Below are 7,322 nucleotides of genomic sequence, written 5' to 3'. Positions count from 1 at the left end.
AACTACATGACAAATAAACCTTTTCTTTGACAACATTTCAGCAAGAAATAAATATTTCATGTTGATGGGAAAAAAACACCATAAAGAAAAATAACAATGCTATGCATGATCATTCATATAGATAATGATATAAGTTGTATCACATTACTTATGAATGATAATTTTGTCCACATGAATGAATTATTTTCTTCTCCTTTAGATTAATTGTAGTCCTTGCATGTAATAATAATATTTCAATTACTGAATGCAGATGAATGGATTTATATGCAATTCCTGGTAATCGTAGAAAAACTTTGTCTATAGTTACATAGAGTAGATTCTCTGCATTACTCTTCTCAAGGCCCCCATTACCTCCTTATTTCTCAAGCTATAGATAATAGGGTTGAGCAATGGGGTCAGGATTGTGTAGAAGACAGCCAAAGCCTTGTCTTCTGTTGGAGATCTTAAGGATCTGGGACGTAGATAAGTGTAAACAAAGGGTGCATAGTAGAAAGTAACCACAGTGAGGTGGATGCTGCAGGTCGAATAGGCCGTCTTCTTCCCTTCTGCTGAGTTCATGCGATAGACAGCAAGGAGAACATGACCATAGGAACATGTAATACCGATGAAAGGTAGCAAGAGGAAGACAATGGTGCTCACAAACCCCGTGTATTCATAGATCCATGTGTCCATGCAGGCCAGAGTCAACATGGCTGGGACATCACAGAAGAAATGATTGATGGCCCTGGTCTGGCAATAAGGGATATGGAGGGCATATGTGGTGTGGGCACAGGAGTTGATAGAGCCCATTATCTAAGATCCCATTATCATCAATACACACACTCTCCTGCTGATTCTGATGGGGTAGTGAAGAGGAAAGCAAATGGCCACATAACGATCATAAGCCATAGAGGCCAAGAGCAATCCTTCTGTACCTGCTATAGTCAAGAAGAAGAAACTCTGAACCCCACAACCAATGAAAGAGATAAATTTGTTCCCAAACAGAAAGTTGGAGGCCATTTTGGGGACAATATTGCAAATATATGTCAGGTCCATGACGGACAGCTGACTAAGTAAAAAATACATGGGTTTGTGAAGATGGATGTCCAGAAAGATGAGAAGAATCATGGAGAAGTTGCCAAATAGAGCCATTAGGAAAATGAGAACAATGATAATAAAAAGAAACAGGCCAATTCTTGAAGGGGGAAATAACCCCAATAAGATAAAACCAGTTGATGTTTGATTATAATTTTCCATGTGGCATTCATACAATATTTCCTAAAGGCAGACACAAGAGTAAGTCAGTCAGGTTTAAAATAAGAAGCCATTTTAAATTGTTCTTTAGTCAGACTGCGTATTATTTTAAAAAATTCAACTCAAATGAAGAACTGGATTATCATTTAAAAAAATATTAGGTTTGAGCCAAGGTTTAAAATTTAAATATGCAAACATTTTTCAGCCCAAGGGTTTTTGAAGAATTTGTGTAGTTATAAAAACATTATTATGGTATTCCCATCAAGGTGCAGTGAAAGCAAATCTGACTAGGAACCATGAAGTTTCAGGTTTGATCCCTGTCTTCGCTCAGTGGGTTAAGGATCTGGTGTTGCCATGAGCTGCAGTGTAGGTCTCAGAGGCAGCTTGGACCTGGCTTTGCTGTGGTGTGGTGTAGGCTGGCAGCTATAGCTCTGATTGGACCTCTAGCCTGGGAACCTCAATATGCCATAGGTAAGGCCCTAAAAAGCAAAATAAACAAATAATAAAAAATTATTTTGATTGTATTAGGATAAATATGTTTTTCGGTCCTATAAAAAGTCACATAATATCAAAATCAAATATCATAATCAAAATATATTCATAGGACATCAGTGTTAATGCATACACTATAGAATTCTATTATGTGTAAATGTTTATTACCATTACCAAATGACTTATCTTTCAAAATAAATTCTTCTTATAATTAAAGTAACATGTTAATGCATGTTTGACTCTAAAACTTTTGCAGCCTATCAGCTCATGTTGAGAATCTATTTTTCTTTATTAGCTTTCTTTGCTCAGAAATGTCAAAATGATCTTCCTTGAAGTTAGGTATCAACCTGGTTCATCTTTTATGAAATCTAAAATGAATCCTGGAGTTCCTGGTGTGGCACCACAGTGAGTTAAGAACCCAAAAGCAGTGGCTTAGGTTGCTATGGAGGTGAAGATTAAATCCCCAGCCCAGTAAAATGTGTTAAAGGATTTGGCATTGCTGTAGTTGTGGCATAGGTTGCAGCTATGGCTTGGATTCAACCTCTGGCCTAGGAACTTCCATATGCTGCAGGTGTGTATATATATGTTTGTGTGTGTGTGTGTGTGTGTGTGTGTGTGTGTGTGTGTGTGTGTTATAATAAAATAAATAAAATGAGTCCTTATTTTCAAGTATCATTTAAAAAAAGTATCATCACTCTCTTCTGCTCTTTAATGAGTTTCTGAATATGTAGTTAAAATAGAGCCTTTGCTTGTATATCTATACACTATACTTCTCGCAGCTTTGATTTATAATTTGACATAATTTTGTACAAGCTCTCCCAAATAGCACAAGTTTTATGTCTCTTTATTTCTCTAACACTTATATAATATGCATTGGTTTCTGGTGCTTTGTCTTACACATTTAATTTTTACCTTTTAGTTTCTTATAGTTAAAGTTTTGTTTTTCAACTCTTGATTAGGGTGTAGATTTAAAACTTTATAATCTCCCTCTGTTAAAGCCCAACTATCATGATCATATAAAAAGTATATAAACTGTAAATTAAACCAGAGAAGATAAGCATAAGATATAGTAAGTATAGATAAGCCTTTAAATGAAGAAATTTGGAAAGAGGAATGTTCAGTCATTTAGACAGAAAATAGAAAATTGATCCTGGGAGACTTTTCATGGACTTGGGAAGAGAAATTCTCCAGAGACATTGTAAGTGAATCAGTTCTGAAGAGAATGTAGTGTTTTAGTTGTAACTATTTTTATATAAACAAACCTTAACAGCCTTTTAAGGAAGTCTGAAGCATGAAAAAGGAAGATGCACACATACACTCACACAAATATACATTCACACATACTCATAAACAGTGAGCTAAAAATGACTGAAAACTGTGGAAAATAATGCATTTTATAAAACAGGACTTGCATCTTCAAAGAAGTCTGATACATTAGCATATTAGAACATGAATATTATTACATGTGTTTTTTAAATGTGTCAGGCATCGAAGGTTCTAGCAAACTAAAAAATTAATAATTATAACTATATAATTATAAGTGTTCATAATAATTATAAGTGTTTTTGATGAAAAATACCAATAATGAGTAGAATTTATTTACATAGAAATACTAAAATATCAGATTTTACAATAATTAATATGTTTGTGTTTTAGCAAAATATACTAGCAGATGGATAAATGCTTTTAACCTTGCCACCACAGACATAAAGTGGGATGTAACTACGGTGAAAGTATGGGGGAAGAGAAAAAGAGGTGGAGTTGGCTGTGTGTAGAGGGGGAAGTTCTCAACCGCTGTAGCCAGAGTAAAAGTCAAGAGATGATACTTACTATTTAGTAATTAAGCATGAGAAGATAAGCATATTGGTAAAAATACATGGGTAAATAGGAGAAAATGTGGCAAAACTATATAAAAATATGTGCCATGTTGAACTAGAGGAGTGAGCTATGAAACCACTGATTTGTTCTGTGGACTGTTGAGATTATGTTCTTAACTCTACTTGAATAAAATATTAAAGTTAGATAAAACTGATGTCAGGTAAAAATTGAACTTAAAACTAACATTATAATTAATTGTGAAGATTGAAAACTTTTCCTTTAAGAGAAGGAAAAGTCAAGGATATACCCTTTGACACTTCTAATTTGGTTAGTAGTGGAAGTAAAATCTTCTTAGTTAACAAATAACATGATATTAAATGTAGAAAAATGTATGGAGAACAGCATGGAGGTATCAGAAAATTATATATAGAACTACCATGTCACCTGGCAATCCCACTCTTGGCATATACCCAGACAAAACTTTCCTTAAAAAAGACACATGCACCCTCATGTTCATTGCAGCACTATTCACAATAGCCAAGACATGGAAACAACCCAAATGTCCATCAATAGATGATCATATTAGAAAGAGGTGGTATATATACACAGTGGAATACTTCTCAGCCATAAAAAGGAACAAAAGAATGCCATTTGCAGAAACATGGATGGAACTAGACTCTCATTTTTATACCAGATGATGAATTGATATGGGAAGTATATAAAGAACTGCACGACTCTACAACCACAGAAAAACTACTTTAAAAATGGAGGGAGCTCTTGAATAAATACATAGCCGAAGATACACAAATAGTCAATAAACACAGGAAAACACCACATCTCATGGCAACACCTGATCCTTAACCCAATGAGCCAGGCCAGATTTGAACCCACATTCTCATGGATATTAGTCAGGTTATTCTACCACTGAGCCACAAGAGGAATTCTGCTTTATTTATTCAATTCATTAATTTATTAATTTTTACATTTTATCTTAATAAAAATAGATATAAATTGCTTATTATTCATTTTTATTTTAGTTTTATCCACTGGAAAAATAATAAATAACCTACCTCAATTTATAAAACATTGTAAATCTCTGATTTTTAATATTTTTAAAAGCATTGCAATCAATGCATCATCACTGATGACCTACAAGAGGAAAAGAGCTAGCAAAAAAAAATTCTGATGATGAGTTTTTGATTAGAAAAACAAAGAAAAAATCAGTCCTTGAATCTATACCGTATTTATATAGAAGAAAAAAAAATCAAGGTGTAAACTTTTGTTGACCATCTCCGTAAGCTAGCATGTAGAATGTATCAGGATGCATTTCAGACTACATTGTATTTGTTCCTGATCACTATCAAGCTCAAAATCACATCTGACATTTTATAGACGATGAAATTGGGATCCAGAAACTTAAAGTGACTTTGCCTTAAAATATACAGACTGCTGGATTCTCATATTGCTTGCCCTGTCTATCTATCATCTATCTATCCATCTATCTATCTATCTATCTATCTATCTATCTATCTATCTATCTATCTAACAATCTATCTTCTATATCTGTATCTATCTATCTATGATTCATTTTATCCACAGGCTGTGATTTATCCTCTGGAAATGGCAAAGATTGCAGCAAATAGTGAATGCTTTAAAACAGCAGAGGTAATGTAATTTTATTCCTCAGGAGTAGAGATGCTTTATGTATGTGTGTGTGTGTGTGTGTGTGTGTCTATGTGTGTATATATACATACACAATATGTGTATATATACATATGTATATTTATTTTTATATATCCATATATTATATGGACATTTATATATGTCCATATCTTATAAATCAATTTTGAACTTCACTATATATATATTCCATTTCGTGTTTTAATGTAGAATCTAGACAAGTAATTTCTAAATTTTGATTAAAACTGTGGATTAATTTAAAAGAACAAGTAGAAAGCAGTGTTAAATTTACCAAGAGTACACTGTTTACCCATCTTTATTAATGAAAAATATATAAGAAATAAGAAATAAGATACACTGTCTTTCACAATCCATATTTGAGATTGGAATCCATAAGTGTGACATGTGTTCTTAAAGCATCAGTTGAGAACCTCCAAAGCATCTTCCAAGCCTCTCATCTCACTTTGCATATACAAAGTGCATTTATGAATTAAATCCCAAAATAATTTATGATGTCCATTTCATACTCTACCATTTCTGCTGAACAGTATAGTAAAAAGTGCAGTCACTTGCTATACCTCCCACTTAAATTGTTCTATTTATTAATTAACTTTTATATAGGATATAACACACATTCCTAAATGGATTACTTTAAATCATGAATGAGTTCAACACAAACTATAACCCAAACTGCCAAAACATTGATATAATAGAATCGGTAAATATGTTATTATACAGTGTGGTTTCTTAAAAGCATCTCTACCCCTAAGGAATAAAATATTACTGCTGCTATGTATAAAGCATTCTTTACTTGTTGCAATCCTTCCCATTTCCAGAGGCCACATCACAGGCTGTGGATGCAATGAACCATCCCTTCTTTAATCAACACTATTTATCTAACTTCTTATTTCTCTATAAATGTCTTGATGCAATTAGGAACAAACAAATTCTTCTCATAATTAAAGTATCATGTTAATGCATATAAATATTTCTTACCAGATTTGTCATAGAATATTATAGCTACCTTCAACTATATCTCAGAATACGATATAGTTGAGGGAAGTTCCATTCACCATAAGCCCAGAAAAGTAGTACCTAGGCAATATCAGCAGCTCCTATGATATCAGTCTTGATGTTTTTCTATCATTTCACCATTTACAATCTGGTCAATTCTCAACTGTCTAATAACATGTTTTAATTTTAAAAGAGCTTCATATCTTAAAATACATGAATACATATTTGAAGAGTCCATCTATATTTTTATTTTGTTGTGATATATTTTTTAGCATAAGTTATTTATATATCTTGTTCAAACCAACTCCAGTCAAAGTTTTATTTTTGAGTTCCCTGGCTAATAAGGTAAAAATCCCTAGATCTATTCATTGCTTGCTATTTAAAGAGAAGTACTTAATGCTGAATAAATTTCTCTTAAGCACTTTCTGAAGAGTCTCTCCTCTTCTGTGGTGAATAAAAATAAACATATTATTAGAATTAGTACCTTTTGTTATGTCCACACTTTCAAAAACGCACTGGCTTGATTAGCAGACAGAGGTCCAATGGACATCATATAAAGTCATTTTCTGAGTAAACTTCTTGGAAAACTTTCTAAGTGAATATATGTATTAATCTTTCATCTCTGCAAATGACATTTTAAAACCTCCTTGGAAACTCAGGGGCAAAATAATTATAGGACTTCTTTACCTGGAGATTTATTTTAATGCTTTTTTTTTTTTAATTTGCTTAGGAATGTCCACTGAGATTTAGCCAATATAGGTTAAGTCACTATTTTCCCAGGATGGCTAGAATCCAAATTTAGGGAAAGAGTTTTGATAACTTCTAGCAGTGTTTTTACAAGTGTGTTAAGGGCCAAGTCAGTGGGTAAAGACACAAATTGTTCATTCATTTTCTTCTAATATTATGTCTCTAAACATGTTTTATCATATATTTTAAATATTGTTGTTCAGTCAGTGCACATGAATGATAAATCTGCATGTATTAATGTATTTCTCAGTTTTTATTATATTGTCTAAAAGTTTAATAAGGTAAATGCAATATGGTTAGTTTAATAAAAACATAAAGCAACAATTCTTAAAATAGCC

The 7,322-nt window shown here is 32.6% G+C and overlaps 1 pseudogene; it reads right to left on the bottom strand.

Moving 5' to 3' along the window:
* Positions 1–303: 303 nt before the first annotated feature.
* On the bottom strand, positions 304–1,236 carry LOC110259739 (olfactory receptor 2L3-like; annotated as a pseudogene).
* Between the last annotated feature and the right edge of the window lie 6,086 nt (positions 1,237–7,322).

Source organism: Sus scrofa, chromosome 2, assembly GCF_054392235.1.
Source record: "Sus scrofa isolate SSC_HxYL_T2T_F1_AM1 chromosome 2, Sscrofa_HxYL_maternal_Yorkshire_Landrace_v2.0, whole genome shotgun sequence".
NCBI classification, from domain to species: domain Eukaryota; kingdom Metazoa; phylum Chordata; class Mammalia; order Artiodactyla; family Suidae; genus Sus; species Sus scrofa.
This window is presented reverse-complemented; position numbering and strand designations above follow the sequence as displayed.